Source organism: Wyeomyia smithii, chromosome 2 (genome assembly GCF_029784165.1).
Source record: "Wyeomyia smithii strain HCP4-BCI-WySm-NY-G18 chromosome 2, ASM2978416v1, whole genome shotgun sequence".
Lineage (NCBI taxonomy): Eukaryota > Metazoa > Arthropoda > Insecta > Diptera > Culicidae > Wyeomyia > Wyeomyia smithii.
This window is the reverse complement of record NC_073695.1, coordinates 17590528-17609977: the sequence shown is the minus strand read 5'-3', so window position 1 is coordinate 17609977 and position 19450 is coordinate 17590528. Positions and strand designations below refer to the sequence as shown.

Sequence of the window (19450 nt, the reverse complement as noted above, 5' to 3'; positions counted from 1 at the left end):
TCAAATACTTGTCACTTTTTGACAGATAAAAATTTGGTCAAAGATAATTGTTTGTCACTCTCCAATATTTACATGGGGCAAACAACAATCATGATGTCAAATAAATTTGACCATTATGTCAAAAGGTCAAATATTTGACCATTAGTCAGAGAGTGTAATTCAAGCTCAACAGTTGTAAAAGATGCAGAGGTAAACTCGGTTTCTGGCAACCACGATTTCTACTCTCAACCGACCCTGTAGACGTAGCCGGCGCCGTTATCGATCTATACAAAAAAGGAAGCTACTGAATTCAATGCACAAATTGAAGATCGTAAAAAATCCTGAAATAGCCATCGGTTACGGTAGTTCTTTGTGCAACCTTATCCGGCTCAATTTCATTTCATAACTATTTTTAAAACTTCTACTGTAGCTACAATATGATGATTATGAATATTTGTTGTTCTGTATTTTATTGAATCTTGAAAATTTTAATGTTTAAAAAAAATCAGCCTTCATTTACAGGAAACTTCTCTGTTCAAATCGAATTAAAAAATTTTAAACTATTAACATTACAACTAAACATTTTCAAACTACACAAAAACTTTTAGTAAATTTATGTACTTATGTAAAGCATTTTGTTGAGTTTCCTACCTTCGCATACTTAACTTCGAATCAAACCAAACTCGTACTCTCCACCCGGAGTCAGTGAATAATAATCAGAGCAAAATTCCTCCGCGTCAGAGAAAAAAACACGCGCTGCATACCCACGTCGGGGCAGCAATCAGTTATCACCAATTAGCAGCTTCGGAAACCGCATACCGAAAATCGCATTCCACTGTGTCGAAATTTTCTCACTGACCACGAGCACGACAAGAAGAGATTCCAAAACTCCGAACCGGTCGCGATGGGTACAAGCGTCGAACTGAAAGCCCACTTCAAGATCGAAACGCTGACAGCCGTCGACTGCTGCGACTGAGCTTGATTACAAGGATGAAATTCTGCCACGGCCGGCGGTGGAGCGAAGAAGCGCGCGCGAGATGACACATGGCATGGCGATGGCCGGTGGAGCTTGAATTCGATGCTCTGTCCGCTCGTTTATAGTTTTTTTTTTGCTTCAAAATTAAAATATTCAGAAAAAACACCACCAGGCAAATTGACTGATGGCTCGGACTCTGACTCGCTATTTTCACGGGCCATACGCGGCTGAATACGATATGTGAAATGCTAATGCTCTGTATCATCGTTCGAAATCGACTTTCAAAAAGGCACACTTCCTCGCTTTTCGTTGATCGCATGGGGCATCTGCTCCGGAGCTTGGGTTTCATTAGTCAAGTGCACTGCTGAACAAATCGTTTCGCGAATTGTAGCGAATTACTTGAATCCCAAAAATTTTCAGACCAAAACTAAATAAACCGGAAAAACGCTCGTCTTCCAGAGGTGAATTGTATACCACCAAAGATGATTTCGTAGCATTTCGTTCCAGATATTTTGCGATAGTAAAAAATCCAGTTCAACATTAACTAATCTGGACAGGAAAATATATTGAAAACTGCTCGCGTATTCTCGCGCTGGTCACTTGACCAGCAAACGCGACCAAGAGTGTCAAGCGAAAGCCGATAACGAAGCTCGCACTTCTGGAGTGTAGGGTACCGCAGGATACACATAAATTATAACGACACCACATTATGGTTAATATCACTCTGGCATGTATAGCATGCACTTATCGCAATCATACAAAGTTGCATTCAAAAAAAAACAGTGCATTTTGGTTCAGCAAATTTTGCACCTTAGCCTTCTATAAGCTGAGTACGGAACGAAGAAGAAAATCAAAAAGATTATTCTCTTTACGCACCTTCGCTTTTGATTCGCCGTGTGACTCGACTGCATTCAGTTGTCGCCGTCGTCGTCGTTTTCCCAGTCGGCTCTGATACTCGTGCCTGCCGTCGAATCGAGTGTCGTGGAAGAAAGCTTAAGAAGGTAGAGCTGCAGAACAGCGAGAAGAAAAAACGGCAATCAGTTATGCATAATGCCCAAAAAGGTACCACACGGGGGTTTTGAATTCTCTCAGAGGGTCGACCGTAAATTACGGCATCTCGTCAATTATGTTGAATTTGGGAAACAAAGTTGAACCTCCGATTATGATCGGTCCCCAATGCAATTATCATTACCGTGTACCGATTATAGAAGCGAAAAAAAAATTATGCAAACACAACGCGACCGCGAAGGTTCCCAGTGGCAGTCAGTTGACCACGGACGAAAGTATTCATTCGATGGTAACAATACTAAGAATAGGTCACCTGTTGATTTCGAGTGAGCGGGTTCAGGTTACCGAAGAAAGGTATTTTGGCGTAGCGCACAAACCAGATTTCGTATGCCAATATATCCACGAACTTTTCTTGTCAAAATCAAAAGTGTCTCAGGTATCGAAAGTAATAAGTTGCGAAAAAGATTCGGACTATTTCGTTCTAGCACAAAATGAAGGCACGAAGTAAATGACCGTCTAACATAACAAACATCAGTTTGAGAGGTAATGATTAAAATAAGAACTTTTTCAAGTTTATAAGGGTTGTAGCTATAAAAAGTTGGAAACTGTCTGAATTTTCATTAAAAAATATTGAAAAAACATAATTCGAGATCACACACAGAAAATTTGTTTTAGGGAACAAAAAATAATTTACTTAATAGGGCCATTTTAATCGAACTCGAGTTATGGACATAATAATTGGTTGCAAGTACAAATCATGAAAAAGTTATTGTTTTTGCTGGAAAAACTGTTTATCTTGAGGAGTGCCTATTTTTAGAATTGTTCAGAAGAGCTTATGGCAACTACAATAATTATCTATCTAAAAAACTTGAGTTTAAATAGATCTGGATTGACTAGGGGAACTGCTCCATTATTCATCTCAGCCCATATATTCATCCCATAGAACATAAAAACACAATTGAAAACAGAAAAAAAAACGCATATTTTCTTCTTAAACCAATCTGCCAATCCAGGGAATGGATTCTTCTTAGTTCACTTTAGATTCCTCATAAAGTATAATCCTCAAAAACTCAGTTAAAACCTCTAAATTCGATATTATAGTCCGGCATCTGCACGCGAAAACTCATTTAATTCAATCACCTACCTCAGAAAACAAAATCCGCGCATTGTTCTATACGGCTACAACCAAAGTTTTTTTCATCACTATCGGACCACTTTTTATTTTAATCACTAAACAAAATCACTCACTACACTAAAAATACTTTAATCTTTGAAATGTTCACCGCAATTTTCCAAAAACAGGCTTGAATTAACAAAAATATATGAGATGAATTTCTCCAATTCCTAAATTTCAACTTTATGTATTTTCATCTGTTTTCACTGCGTTGAAGAAAATCAAAAGTTGCCAAATCAGTTTCTGTTAATACGAAAAAATCATACTGAAAATGTTGAGTTATTCCGCGTTATTGACATAAGTCGAGACTGTCGAGCACTCAGTGCAGTGGTTACCTAGGTTACTAAATTTGCACGTAAACAACTACAACGGATATCTAGGTAACCTACTACGACGGGCTGCGTCTACGTTCATTCATGATAATGTGATTCATTCATAATTAACAGTGTGATGAATATGAGGGCGTCGTGTGATGAATAATTCAGCAGTGATTCAAGTTTTGAGATGGATATGGAAGCGTTGTGAAAAATGACTCGTTTTACAAAATTCAGGATAAATCTAGCTAATTTCACTAAATATACAATGCTGTACGATTCCATAAGAGCACGTAAGTATATTTAGTTAATTTGTTAAAATTTGGTGTTCAATCCTTGCATTCTTCGTGAATATCGGCTTAATGAGATGAATAATGGAGCCGTTCCCCTTTATTTTTTCAAATCAATTTATGTTTTGAAAGTCATCCAATCGTCTTGAATTGATTATTTCCAATATGTTTCCAAAAAGTCATTCATGAAATATTTTCTCTCTTTTTTCCCATTATTTGGATTATATCGATTTATATGTTGCTCATGTTTTTTGGCATAAAATATTGAGCAATTCTTGCTGCAACCGTCGCATTGGTAACATGAGGTCTTTTAAAAAGGATATTTTTGTATTGAAAGCTTTGATTGAAAGTTGTGAAAAAATTAGGAAACTACTTTGGTTACTTTGGTTGATGGACTTCTCGGGCACCAAGGGGTCAAATGGTTTTTTTTAATGTATTTTGAGCAACTTAACCCTTTACAAAAAGCACGTCAAAGGAGCATAATAGACCTTCCATTTAAAGTAGAAAAAAAAATTCATTTTTCTCGCCGCCATCTTGTGTTTTGTCAGAAAAACGTGTTTTTGAGTGAAGACCCGAATACACACACGGCGTAATGACGCCTTCTGCATGCAAATTAAAGGCGTAATCGCGGCTTCCGTTGGGACGCCTTTCAGTGAAGAAGGTGTTCGCCCGCCGCATTCTACTGCGCAGTGCGCACTTAACTGCCTTTCGTGCAGACGCACCGTGCCTTCCACACGGCCTTGGTCGTCTTTTATTGGCGAAGGCGCTGCAGCTGGCAACACCATGTTGTATTATTTTCCGCCTGCTGATGATTCGAGATGTACGTTTCATCTTTTCCTTCAACAAAAATAAATAGATAAACATAAATCGGGAGGCATGACGACATGAAGGCGTGCACACGGTGGAGCTTAGGATCGCGCGATAGCGTCTTCCGTGTAGAAGAGACGATTGGCAGGATGCTAGAAGGCACATTAGAAGGTTTCAAGAATTTTCGTCCGGAAGGCGTTGTCACGCCGTGTATGTATTGAGGTCTTAAGTTCGCAACCACCGATTTCAAATTTAACCTCACCGTTAAAAAAAATACGACAAGAAATATTCCTAAAATTAGGTGAGCAACGAATTTCTCTTGCCATCCAGATCACTTTTCGAAATCGAGCTTTGAACCGCTCAACGCTTACACGTTTACGGGTAGTAAGTGCCCCCACGCACCGTTATTTCTGATCAATTTGTCTGAATTTCACTAGGTACCTAGCAAACAGCAGATAATTAGCTGGGGATCAAAAAAATTTAACGATTTTATTTTCATAACTGCGCTGGCATACGCGTAATGCAAATCCTCTCCAGATCCCACTTGGTTATACTTGGTTCATGCAAAACTGAGAAGAAGCACAATTCAAGAAACATGTGTCGAAAATAAACATCGAGAACAAAAAGCGATCTCGTAAGTTGTCACTGCGTTTCCAATTATTTTTCCTTTTTAGAATGTTTTTACTTTACTTTACTACTTACTTTCTTTTTTGGCTAACGGACCGTTCACCGGTCTAGGGCCGAACGAATTAGAGATGTCCAGCTTCTTCTGTCTTGGGCAGCCGTTCTCCAGTCTTCTCGTACACCAGCAGATCGTGCATCTTCTTCCACCGCGTGCGAGGCCTACCACGGAGTCGACGGCCTCTTCCTGCTGTTCTACTAAAGATAGTTTTGGCGGCTCTCTCATCAGGCATTCTGGCAACATGTCCAGCCCTGCGCCACACTTCATCTTCCAGTTCACCGCCAAGTATCGACCGCAGGACTTTAAAAAAACTCAAAAACGCCGAGCACTCGTCGGTCAGCTTCCTTCAGCGTCCATGCTTCATGTCCGTAAAGGTCCACCGGGAGTATCAGCGTCCAATACAGCGCTAGTTTTGTGCTAGTTTGCAAACTACGGGACCTCAGCTGGTTACGTAGTCCGTAGCAGGCCCTGTTCGGAGCTGCAACTCGTCGTTTCACTTTGTAAAGAGTTTAATTGCTTTTATATTTGAATGTTCATTTGCTGTTATTGTAACTCATGTTTAATTGGCATGTTTTCTGCTACAGAAAGCGTTTTCTCTGTGATCAGTGATACATGGTCTCCGTGCATGTCATTCGTATAGATTTGTGGTATTTGAAAATAAATACTCATCGGTCGCTTCCGTAATGAGTTAACGTCGCAGTGCAACATCTTTGGATTTCGTCATTTACCACGGTGACAGAACCCTTCCTTTCCGTCGCAGTCGTGGAGATGCAGAGGTAAACTCGGTCTCCGACAACAACGAGTGTAACATTTCCTTTCTTACAATCTCCTTCCTCACTCTATCTACCGTAAGGACGTGACCGGCGCCGTTATCGATCTTTACAAAGCAAAAGCTACTGAATTGTTGTACATTGACGATGGTAAACTAATCCCAAGTTGCCATATACGTCGTGCTCTGTGCAACTTCATTAGGTCAGATCGATCCCGGTGGAGCAACTACGAAATGTGCGGACGCTAAGCTCAAGCTTATGTTTAATTGGCAACTTCATATAGGATAGTAGAAAACCATTTCCAACGTCATCAAAAGTATTTGCTGAATTCGTTTCAGAAAAATCATTTCACTTCATTCAAAATGTTGAAACGCCTTAGCTGACGGTTAATTTTTCTTCACAGCAACATTTCGAACTCCAATCTCATATCTGCCACCAGTCAGCACGAACAGAATTCGGCTGTCCTCCAGCCACACAGCTGTAATATGCAACACGCAGCAGTGTAATGAATGTGTTTTGGCCAGATTAAATATCATCACATTACGTCAAAAAAAAAAAACACTAACGTTTCTGAACAACCACTCGACTGCATTTATGCCTCAAATACGCAACCCAACGAATCTACCTCTTTGTTGTTCAATCGAAGATTTCTTTGGAATTTTGAGTTCCTTTGGTGTAAAAATAACCTGAGATCAACGAATTGCAAACAGTTGATTGGTAGAATCAAGAAATGCATTCGAAAAGTGAACTTTAAGGCCGTACAACGCTCTTGTTCATAAGAAAGCTTCGTCGGAAGGTCAGTAACGGATCTTTCTCAAATGTTCAATATTTTTTGTTAGTTCATAATGAATGTATCTTCATGCACGCTCCCAGATGGTCTCGAGGTGCGATGCTGGCCTAACAAGCCAGTTGTCGTAGGTTCGAGTCTCGGCTCGGGAGAGACTGTTAGTGTTAGTAGAATCGTAGCGCTGGCCCCGCAATTGTCCTGTACACTTAACGGTTGGCTGCGAAGTCTGTGTATAATAAACAGAAGATCGAGTTCCGAATCGGAATGTAGCACCAAGGCTTTGCTTTGCTTTGTATCTTCATGAGAAATAGATCATTTTTTTTTTAAGTTTATCCACCTTTTTTTGACAGAAGTAGAAAAAAATCCAAATTTTTAGTTGTCACCCTCTAGGAAATGAGGATGAAATCTGTTTGTGTCTTGCGAAACTGGCAAATGACATAACTTGCAAAAAAGGTGGGGCCTATTACAACATGGTTCCAAAATCAACATCATGAACAGAAAGCGCGTTTTACAAAAAAATTTTAGTTCATGTTTTCACATGTTTACTGTTGAAAAGATATACCAATAGAGGGTTTCATTTTAAAAAAATACAGGCTTTTTGATCGACCTTTCAATAGGCACTACGTATTTTTTTCTTAAATCTCTACGATTTTTCTTTGATTTTAAAATTGAAAAATTTCCGTGTTTTAAAATTTTCACTAACTGGCAAGTAGTCCACAAAGTGACACTTCTGCTGGAAAATATAACCCTGGTAGAGCACAAAATGACATTTCTACTGCTGGGTTATGAAAAATATAACCCTGACAGAGCACAAAGTGACATTAATGCTGCTAGCCTGTAAAAAATATAACCCTGGTTCACGTGTTATGACAGGTATGCCAAATGTGAAGACATGTCTTAATTTCGAAGACACTAGAGCTAGCGTGAAAAAGTTGAAGCCTAATAGTCGGTGGATTAACCGCACCCGATTTATTGTGTTAAGTGGGACTTTTGCTGCAACCAATGAAGACCATGATAACAGATTTCTTATGTGTGAAAACAATTTTTATGGAAAATGAAGACATTTGAAAAATGACCTGGCATCCCTGTGTCATGATTTCTTAATGGCAGGGTTTGTCTTAAAATCACTTACAGTACTTAAAATTCGAAATTGATTTTTCAATAGTTCTGCTGTTTAAATTAATAAAAAGTCAGCGGAATATGTATTTCTTTTGACATTTCCTAAAGAAACAATATACATACCCCTAAAACACCCGATTATAATACCAAAAGCTTGAGGAAAGCTTCACCTATTGATTAGGACATTTGTGTTAAAAAACTGCTCAGTAAAAGTAACAATGCATACATTCAGAACGGTACATAGCACGTACTATTCTACGCTATACCATCCAGTTTTCAGCTATAGGGGTTTTCAACTCAATTTTTCATTGATTTATTATTTAAAAGAAATGTGTCTATTATTATACAGTCAAATTCCGCTGATTGGGCCACCGCTATGACCCAATTAACGGAATCGTTCCGCTAGTTGAGTCAACTGACAGAAAGTTGAAACTTCATGAGGGGTACGCCAGTGTTTGTTTTGATCATGCAAATGCAACTTGACGTTTAAAAATAAAGAAGTCAGTCGATTGAAACAAACGTTTCAGAAGAGGTATTTTAACATTGATAGATTATTGATTATGATAGTTTTGAATGTTCTAATGTAATATCATTGCCACCATTCCGCAATGGATTTGCCTTCGGGTTCCAAGCGAAAGCACGTTACTCTTCCATTGACGGAAAAAAAGCGATCATCGAAAAAGCAGAGTCGAGATGCAAGCCCATGGGCAAATAGCGAGGAAGTACGGAATCGGGACGTCAACTGTTGGCAGGTTCCTGATGGGCTATTGAGACGCGTTATAAGAGAGAGCTTATGCTGGAACTGGTGTTGGAAGAAAAACATCTGTCTTCTGCTCAACGTCTGAGAAACATTTCCTTTAAATGTGCTTGGATTGGCTCGCCTGCTTTTGGGAGGAAATAAGTGTTTCTACAATAAGGCACTTATGCAAGAATCTCATCGGTGAGTTTCCGGGATATCGTCAATACAAGAGCTCTAATTACTGAAATAGTCAAGATTGCAAGAACGCAAACTAGTTAGTATAATGTGAGCCAATGGTTAAATGATAAAGTGGTAGACTTCGAAGGAAATGTGCTGTGTGGAACCAGACAGATATACACCGACGATGGAATATTTTCTGATGTTCTCCATGGTTTCCATGGTTACATGGTTTGTTATTTCTCATGAATACTTTTTTTTTGTTTTCGTTACTCAGCAAATATTTTCAAAAAAAATTATGACACAATTTACTAACCCCCCTCAAAAATTTGACGTCTGGTTATTTGACGTTTGGGCTCTAGTTTGACAAGTAATTTTGACATCCAGCTGCTTTTTAATTGGGCCATGAGCCAACTAGCAAAATCCCAACTATTAAGAGCCCAACCAGCGAAATTTGACTGTACTGCAAGTTCGGAACAATCTTCACCTTTCGATCTAGCCATTGCAATTGAAAAAACCGCTCAGTGATAGTAACATAATATACACTTTGAAAGGGCACATTTTCGTTATACTTTCCACAATATTCCACCCAACTAAAGTACGACGTAGTCCTACATCAAACGAGAACTTATCATCTGCAATCACTCTCGAATGCAAGTAATGTGGCAAACGGCGCTACATAGTTCTGCGTCAACCTTGCGGCCGTGGATTTGCTCACAACCCTCCCGTTATTTTTTCAGTGTAGAATCTCATTAATTGAAAATTCAGAATTGACAATTTTTCTCCTTTGTCATTACCGGACGTTCATAAAACGCACAGATGTTTAGAAATAAAACACGTGCGAAATGTTGGACATGGATCAATTTTTATTGGAAGACCCATTTTTTTCTCTAACACTGCTTATTTGAAACGTTCAGAAGAGTTTAAGGCAACTTAATTATCTCTTCAAAAAAAGATCAAAAATTTCATTTTTAAAATAAATTTTTTAACATGAGTAGAATCGAGAATTCAATTTGATAAATTCAGATAATTTCCTAAACCCCATTTCTTGACAACTTTTCTTTGGCTCTTGTCATCATTCAGAAATCTCGACTACTTTGTGATATGTCGTATGTCGTATGAATGGGAGTTATATCGCTTGTACTTCACAAGACCTTATCACAAAATACTCTAAAAGAGATACAATAACTTCAGACCTTTTCCAATGTTAGTCTAGATACATTTTCGAAAAGTTGCTGCAATTTGCTCAGTTAACACACCGACAAAGTTTCATTGAATTCTAAGAGAGTCGAGTAGGCAGGTAATCTGTTTGCCACGTAATAAAATTAAATGACAACAGAACAACCAAAATAAATCGCTAGTAATAGCACTATGAAACATTGAAGGTTAACAACAAAAGAATAATCATCAGAGAACAAACGAGTACACCAAAACAGTTTTACAGTTAACCAACCGTTAGCATGGGAAATTTCTAAAATTCAGAGAAATTGGGAAAAAATTAGAAGTTGAAGTGAAAGAACCAAAAAGACACTTTAATAAAGAAGAATAAAAAAAATATCAAAGCGCTACTGATGAATTTAAAATAAATAAATACGAAGAGGAAAATAAACTTTCTGCGAGAGCCATAACTCACCATCAAACTGTTGATGATAGAGTAAGAACGCAGCCAAAGCTCAGCACGCGAAGTGATGAACCGCTTCAAATCTCAGAAGTAAACTAAATCGATTATGATAATTTTTTTGATCCGATCATAACAAATTCGAATAAAAAACTTAGAAGTTGAAGTGAAAAAAAAACAAAAAAAAACACTCAAACAAAGGAGAATGAAAAAAAAAATAAATATCTAAGCACTGTGATTTAAATTTGAAATAAATAAATGCAACGAATTATTTGATTACCATGGACATATTAATGTTTGTGAGTTTATTAAACACTCACATTGAAATTGAAACATTCAAAGCAACATCGTAAATAGGTTATGTTTCCATTCAATTCTACTACAAATGATCGAAAAAAAACTCGAAGGATAGCTGGCTGATTATAATATAACAGATTACTTTAAGTAATGATCAATGCTTTCAAACAACATGGCTACAGCCGAGAAACAACTTTCTGTTGTTTTCCATCACAACTGAAATCAGATCTCTAATAAAAAGATGGTGAAATTTTAAATCACACTATCTCCTTCGACGAAAATAACCCTATCACAAACAACTTCTTTATTATAAATCCGATAGCAATAAACTCTTCCAAAGCATCTGTTTCCATGACATATTTGATTCAGTTTAATCTAATTTAAATAATTTAACGAATTGGTGTATGCGAGATTTCAAATCCTTTGAATCACTGTAATTATATAAATCTTTTTGAGAATGCTTTGTTCTATATAAAAACCTTCAATAATTAACATAACTCACCTGTAGCAAAAGTGAAATCAATACATAATCCAACCGAAACGATCACTACCGAGGATAAGTAAACTGGCAGGGAACCGAATCCCCAAGCAAGCACACTTTATCCACCTTGCGCGATAAAATATCTTCTCACTCTCTATCTGATCAAGATCTGTGCTCTCGCACCAGCCTCCCTGGCCACCGACCAAATCCTTGCGCACTTGATGTCAAGCAAAATGATTGATAGTTTAAGTAGTTAGCACATTCCTTAGCTCGCGCTAATCTAAAGTGTCTAAATTGAATACAGACTGATGCTGGAAGAAGGGGTTTTTCGCTACTTCAACTGACCACGCAAAGGCACAATCTCAGCGTCCACTCAACTCGAGCGCAGCTTCCACACTGACCAAACTGAACGATCCTTACCGAATCTTACTGAATATGTTTTTCTTCAGCGCTTCTTCCGCTCTCACTTTGTTCTAAAGTTTATATTACTTCCAAAGTACGGTTCACTTTTCAAACAACTCCCGAATACACAATCAACCATGCGCCCTACGTTAAGCGGGTTCCATGTAGAACTGAACGCACTTAGCGCTCCCTACCCGATACGAACCGCATGTTAGGTTATAAGACGCGACACAATCTGGCTTAACGTGTGTGGTTTGAATGCTCACGTTCTCTTCCTCTCCCGTCGCAACGCAAATCGAGCTTTCTTTTCTATGACATAGGCAACGAGAGAAACCGTCGGAGAGAGTCGTTGGAGAGCATTAAGCCGGGTGCAATCCGAGTTGCATCAATTATAGATTGTTGCACCGCACCGGTCGCATTATGTGCAGTAAGAGAAAACGCGAATGAAACGAGGAGAGCAACTTAAAGATAAACGGTTCTACATAAATCGAAACTTGAACTGGTCATTCCGATCACAAATAAATAACCTGAAAGTAGCGTGAGTGAAATCTTGGAGTTTATTAAAATAGGATTTAATCCACAAATGCATAGTGATTCAAACATGTTTTTTTTGCATCCAAGCTAATCCCCAAAAAATCAAAACGAAAATAGAGTTGGCAAGGCTTTATTCTTTTTTACGTAATATTTACGTCAAAATATTTCTAGCATCTAAACGGTTTGTTTAGTGTCTTAAGCAAAGTTGTAGTTTTTGTATATTTTTTCTGGAACTACTACAAAACTACTGTTCACAAGTTTTCTGAAGACGTTATACCAATCAAACGTTCTGGCTATTTTTTTTTGTTTTCCAGGAAAATTTCAAAACTTTTGTTTCTTATTTCTCCATGATCACCTACTTTGCTTTACTTTTATGGCGACAGATCGTTGAGATCCTATGCCAAATCCAGAATACGCCTCCACCAAACTTCACCACAATCCATAATAAGCCTTATTCGCTGCCGCAATCCGTCTCATCACCTCGCGGCTAACCTACAAGATGAACAAATTCGTCGACCACTTCGAAACACCCGCAGAACTACCACGCTCTATGCCAGCCACCATGTACTTTGTTGTACTTTATAATGAGTTTATTTCTCGCAGCTTCCCTTCTAAGAGCCGTGAAGGCCTACTCAATAGCTCTACGGTTAACACCAATTATATCAATGTCGTCCGCGAATCCCAGAAGCATGTGAGACTTCGTGATGATGTTGCCGCTCCTCTGCACACCTACCCATTGTATTGTGCACCTTCTAAAGCTATGTTGATCAGCAAGTTCGAGAGGCCGTCACCTTGATTTAGACAATGTAACGTCAAAAATGGTTCCGAAAACTTGTCCTGCCGTCCTGACGCTTGATGTGAAACCTTCAAGTGTCGCATTTAACAGTTTGATTAGTTTTGTTGGAAAACTATGTTCAAGCATAATTTGCCACAGCTCGTTGCGTTTCACTGTATCGTACGCCGCCTTGAAGTCATAAACAGATGACGTGCAAGACGTGCAAGTTGTGTTCTCGAAACTTCTTGAGGATCTGTCTCAAGGTGAACATCTGGATCGATGTAGATCGTTCCGCTCGAAAACCGCACTGGTATTCTCCAACAAAGGCTTGATGCTACGGCGTCAGTCGCTGGAACAGGTTACGGTAGTGAATTTGTTAAGCGGAATTGAGGAGGGTTATGCCTCGATAATTACTACAATCGACCGTATATTCTTTCTTGTAGATAGGACATATGAGTCCTTCCAACCAATCCGTAGGTAGTTGTTCCCCAGACCATACTCTTAGGATAATCTGATGAATTGCACTACACAGCCACTCGCTCCCGACTTTGAAAAGTTCGGCCGGTAGGCATTCTTCCCAGCGGCTCGCCGTTCAACACCACTTCAAAATGTTGCTTCCAACGCCTGGCCACCTGCGATTTATCGGTAATCAGGTTCCCCTCCCTGTCATTACACATGGCAGGTACTGGCACGGTCCGGTTTCTGATTCCATTGATCGTTCTATAGAAGCTCCTCGTGTCGTGCCGGGTGAAGCAATTCTCCGCCTCCGCGAGGACGTGATCGTAGTGCTCACGTTTCTTACGGCGGCGAAGCCTCTTTTCGGTAGCTCTTGCCTCCCGGTATTTCTCCCGCTTCTGACGCGTTACACGATTAGCTGCTACTAACGTGTTGGCGTAGGCTCGATTCTTCTCCTCCGTCACCTCTAGGCACTCAGCATCGAACCACCCACTACGCGTGGTTCCCGTTGTCATGCCTATCACTTCTCGCGCTTTTTCGCTGACCGCATCATGGCTGAGCTTCCACTGCTCGTTCAGGTCCACTCCAGTTGGTTCACCGATCCGTCTATCAACTTTCCGAGTATACTCTGCAGCAACTCCTTCCGCTGATAACCTCTGGATGTCTAGATGTATCTTCCTCGCCTATCTCGATTTAAATACATTGGACAACCGGGCGCGAATCTTGCCTACCACGAGATAGTGTTCCGAGTCGATGTTTGGCCCTCGAAAGGACCGCACATCTATGACGTCTGAAAAGTGCCAAGATCACCATGTGGTCGATCTGGGTATGTGGTCGATCGTTGGTGGTAGAGTGAAGGCCCGCGCGTGCCGATTCGAACAGAGTCCTAACATTCCAAGTACCAAGTTTCCAATCGTTGTCCTTTTTCGTTTGCCTAGATTGTTCGTAGCATGTTTATTTTCAGCATGCTGCCTTACAAAGGCTGCGATGCCTAGTCTCGAGACGGGGCTGCCGTCTTGGGTGTAGCTGGCGAGACACCGCATTTCATAGTTCAGCCGTCCGCTCCGGATCAGTCGCTGTTTGAGCCACCCCTGACCTGGGGAACAGACGCTCAGGCAAGCTACTCTCCAAGGAGAACAACTTCCCCTTCCCTGTCAGCATACGACCAAGTTCCCACCGGTTCACCGATCTTCTCTTGGTTGCTCGTATCTTAGTCGGTACCACGTGGAGGTAGGTTACACAGACGAAAATAAATAACTGCTAAATATATAATAATATTAAAAAAATCTGCTCAAAACCGGAGATGCCAGATGTTTCTGAAAAATGTCTGCAACTGCTCGAAAAACCGGAAAAATGTGCTCGGAATCTGAAAAAATCTATCCGTGATCCGAAAAACATTTACAATTTAAGCAAATCTGCGCAAATATAAGGAGACTCTGACAGAAATTTGCAGAAACCGTGGTAAAACTGCAAATATCTGCAAATCAATAAAAATCTGCACACGGACTCCAAAAATCTGCGTTTTGCAGACAAATCTGCACATTTGGTATCCCTGCCAGAGCTGCGATTAATCCAAGCAACATGCTGACTATGACGAGAGAGAAAATATCATCGCACTCGTTTCTTTCTCTCATAAATAGCCAGCAACCATCACAGTAAGCGTGAGGTTCCGACAAGTGATTCAATATCTTGTCTCTTTTGTTGCCATTTTCGGCTTCTCATGGTCAATCGTCGCGAATATACAGAGTTCACTCGGAAATATCAGTGCAATGCAAATCAAGGTGATTTTTGGAATATCAAAAATCGTTCAGTAGCGTGATTATGTCAGTGCTAGCTTGAAATTTGTTGCTATCAGGATTTTTTAAAATTGATCTGCTTTGCGGTCTGTGACGATCCCAACTCAAGATATGGCAACCAATGAACTAGGATTATAATTTCAAACCAGTGGTTATAGGTGTCGCTTGTTGGGCTGGCACAACAACTCCGAGTATTCGGAACACAACCGGAACAGGTCCGCATTTTTATATTTTTCAATGAGAGGCATGGTAGGATTTTAAGCACTTCTATGCACTGCTTTGATCATCGTTACCATGTTACTGAAACATATTCCGGTCATATATCCGAAACCAGTCGATTAACTCCGGCCGTCCTCTTCGTTAAAAGAAAATATGAATTAAAACTAGGAGAAAAGCAAAACCGTTCCGAACCAAAATTTAACAGTTTCGAAGTTGAACTGTGCCAACATTTAACAGGATCTGTATATAAACATACATACCCATACATTTTTAAAAGTTTTCTGTTTTGCCACCCGCGATTCATTTTTTGCCGCGAACAACACTGTCTTTAGTTTAACCTATAACAAGCACAATATTCAAGAATCAAATTAATAAACTCTACTGTCAAAAAACAAATAAAAATGCAATATTATTTTTCAGATATGAGATCATTTGAAAAATATTAAAAGAATTCTTTTTATTACAATTGGTGTTATGAAGAAGCATATTCTCTACTGAGAATAAAAATGAATGATCATACAGATTCAATATGTACCAAACTAAAATACGCTCAGTTACAAAACGAAGTAATAGTTGTTTATTGACAATGCTTTTAGTCGGCGTGCAGCCAAATCGAACCAAGCGTCGAAAAACATTAACCGCCGCAATTGCTGTGTACAAGCTGTTACAGAGAATTTTTGTTATAATATCGTTATCAAATGCTCAAACGATTTCGTTACTTCATAATAGATAGATATTTACTTCTCATATCCACTGGGTGTCAATAACTCAATCTGAGAAAACGGCGCTTAGTTCGGTCTGATCGCATGCCGACCATATATCAATATCATACATATCAATTGAAGAAAAATCATTGATTTTATGTTTGCTATCCTCATAACATCATGCTGTCAAAATGAACTTGATATTTCTGCTGGTTCAATCTCAGTACAGCCTAGTGATGGGAAACTTATCGATACTTATCGATAATATCGATAATGCTCGTCATCGATATTATCGTTAATTTTTTGACGTTAACGATAATTATCGATATTATAAGGGTGAGCACAAGTCAGTGCGGCTGGTTACTGGAGAAGACCCAAGAGAAGGAGACCTCACTTACCCTACCCCAGGAGTTGCTTTTGCCGCTAGGTATTTGTTGGGCGCTGCTATTCGACAAGACTTAGCATTGTTGGGGGTGGTGTAACGGTTCGCCCCGGGTGTCACTGAGTTTCTGAGAAATAATGATAACTAAAAAGGTATTTATAGTTTTTCGTTTCCTAAGAACAGATGAATTCGACAACTTAGTACTGGTGAACTTTATAACAATATCCAAACTTTTTGCACCATTTTATAAAAAGCAATGATACTAAATTGTGATAAAATGCATTTTCTTTGGCTTGCCAACTCTTATAATATGATGGACATGCATAGCGGCAGTCTATTGGTAATTCTTTGGTAACTGTTTAGTTTAACTTGGAACTGTTTAAGTTTAAAGTATCTGTTACCCAACAAACAATTTTTAGTTCCACTAAAAATCCAAATCAACGAAATTGTTGCGCCAAAAAGTATCCTGATTTATACAGGGGGTAGACAAAATAATTGAGATAAATAAAATTCTCTCGAATTTTAAATGGCCAGAACTTTACGAAAAATGAATCAATTTTGAAAACCGGTTTCATTTCACTAGAAAACAGTATTATATTATAAGTTTAGTAAAGCGGGCAATGTATGCAGTTTGCGAGGATGCGAAAATGAACGGGAATAGAAGGTGTGACTTTTAGGCTTAGAAAAAAATTCTCTCGTCCAGACGTCTGGGTCTCGGAGCTGCAGGCAATGACGCAGCGACAGCGGTTGAATAAGACGGTCAAGTCGATTTTCTCTGCGAATCGCGACGCGGCAGTGGTATTGGACGACTAGACCAATCTCACCCTGGATGGCAACCACTAGCAGGGCTCTTCGAATTTTACCTCCCCCACGAAGGAAGCGAGCACCGAGCAGTAGCGTAGCGTGACCGGGTGACACCCGGGCGGAAAATTTAGGTTTCACCCCTTTCCCTCTGGGTGTCACCCCCACCAGATTGCAGTTAAATCATCTTGTTACCAAAAATGGCGAGAGTTAGTCCGCTCGTTTTCAAATGCACTAAATCTACCTGTTTTCGAAAAATTTATAAATTTTCGAGAATTTCAGCTCGACCTCCACTTAAATGGTAATTAATCTCACCCTTTCGAAGGCGACACGCATAAAAAATTTTCTTCTAGGGGCTGACACCCGGGGCGGACCGCCGCCTCCACCCCCCTCACGCTACGCCAGTGGCACCGAGGTAAAGTTTATTTCACAGACCAAGTTCCCCAAGAAGGTGCGGCTGTGGCTGACAATCAGCGAGAAAGGGATGTCAAAGTTGCTCTTCTTTCGCTCCGGGCTGGCCGTGAACGGGGAAATTTATAGTACGAAATGCCTGACAGAAGTTGCGTCGTTCATCAAGAAATACCATAAGAGCGAAGACACGGTGTTTTGGCCAGATTTGACGTCGGACAACTACTCGAAGCGATCGTTGGAGGAGATGGAGCGGCTGAATATCGATGTGGTACCGAAGTCAGCGAATCCGCCCAATGTCCCCCACCTGCTTCCCATCGAGAATTTCTGGGCAAACTTGAAGCGCAAGATCTATTCCAACAATTTTATCGCGAAAACGGAGGAGGAATTAATAAAAAAAAACGAAGAAAGAGCATGAAAACAAAGCTACACGCATGTTTTCGTCCGCCATAGCGAATGTTCCGGGTAACTGCCGGCAAAAGGCTGCACGCAAGGACGTAATATTTTTTTGTGAGGAAGCTAACATGATAACCTTCCATGGGAAATTTATCCAACTCAATTATCTGTCATAGTATTTTTTCATCGCCATCTGAAATAGTTTTTTTTTCATCACCATCTGAAAAATTTTTTTTTACTCCAAACGTTAGCTGTCAAATTATCGATTCTTATCGATAATATCGATAAAAGCCCCGGAATTATCGATTGTTATCGATGTCCGTTTTGGGCGATATTTCCCATCACTAGTACAGCCATACCCGAATGATCGAGAAAGATAGCAAGAAAAAAATGAGAGTGAGAGTTGACGCTAAGAGAATCATTGTAACATCGCAAACTCTTTTGTAATGAACCATGCATCGTAGTTGGCTGATTCTGGTGTTGCATCATTTTGGCGTAATGTCAGTAGTATGATATTGACTTTCCGCAGCTCTGATCCCTGCTCAAAACAAACATGAACTGCTGGAAAGGTATTTATAAGGGCATTCTTACCGGTGCGCTTCTATACCCCGTTTGGCAGCGCTCTATCATCCGAGGGAATGCCTTTTCCTGTCCCTCGCTGTAGATTTGACAGAGTAAAACATCGAAGGTACGAAAACGTCAAACCTGATACGAAAACGTCAAACCTGATACAAAAACGTCAATATCGGTCGGATTGTTTTTTTCATTATTTTGCTGTTTCGGTTGGGGCTTAGCCCTTGCGCTTCTTAAGTAGACACCGTGGACCTGGTTATTATCCAAAAAAGTTCGAAAATAAAGGAGCGACAAGATTTTTGTATCTCTAGCAAACACAAGCAAGAAAACAAAAAAGAGCAAAAACATCAGATTTGACGTTTCTATGTTGTACTCGATGTTATAACCCCTCCGGCAAGCATCGCGCTCTCAAATTTGGCAGCCCGATAGTAGCGCTGCTAAAGGTTTATGCTGGAGAAACGTCAAACAGAGACGATAGCAACGACCGGTGTGAAAACGGGTGAGTGAGCAAAATAGCCGCCCTGTACACAATCGCCATAACAACTTGAATAGTAGCGCACTGTTAAGGATGCCCTAAGAAAACATTCAAAAATCTAACTCTTATTCCTCTCACTTCTCACCATTTATAACTCACAACAAAATATTAGCGAATTCTTTTGAACCACCCTGTGAATTACAGCACAACAAAAGCACAAAATCAAAACAATATCCCCGTCTTTTTCCGTAGTGCAGCAAGTCATGTCAAGTTATCGGTCGTACTGTTTCCACTTGTGTGGGTTCCCAAGC

At 39.8% G+C, this 19450-nt stretch overlaps 1 protein-coding gene across 5 annotated transcripts in view; it reads right to left on the bottom strand.

Annotated features, from left to right (window-relative positions):
* The window catches only part of LOC129721217 (SPARC-related modular calcium-binding protein 2), an 81374-nt gene extending 69566 nt beyond the window's left edge, over nt 1-11808 (bottom strand). For 3 of the 5 annotated variants that reach the window (XM_055673520.1, XM_055673524.1, XM_055673523.1), the window contains exon 1: nt 11240-11808. The gene's annotated coding sequence lies outside the window, so the exon portion shown is untranslated. Of the gene's footprint in view, nt 1-630; nt 901-1831; nt 1963-11239 lie in introns of those variants that run through there. The other 2 variants (XM_055673522.1, XM_055673521.1) reach the window with 2 other exon arrangements.
* Nucleotides 11809-19450: the final 7642 nt, after the last annotated feature.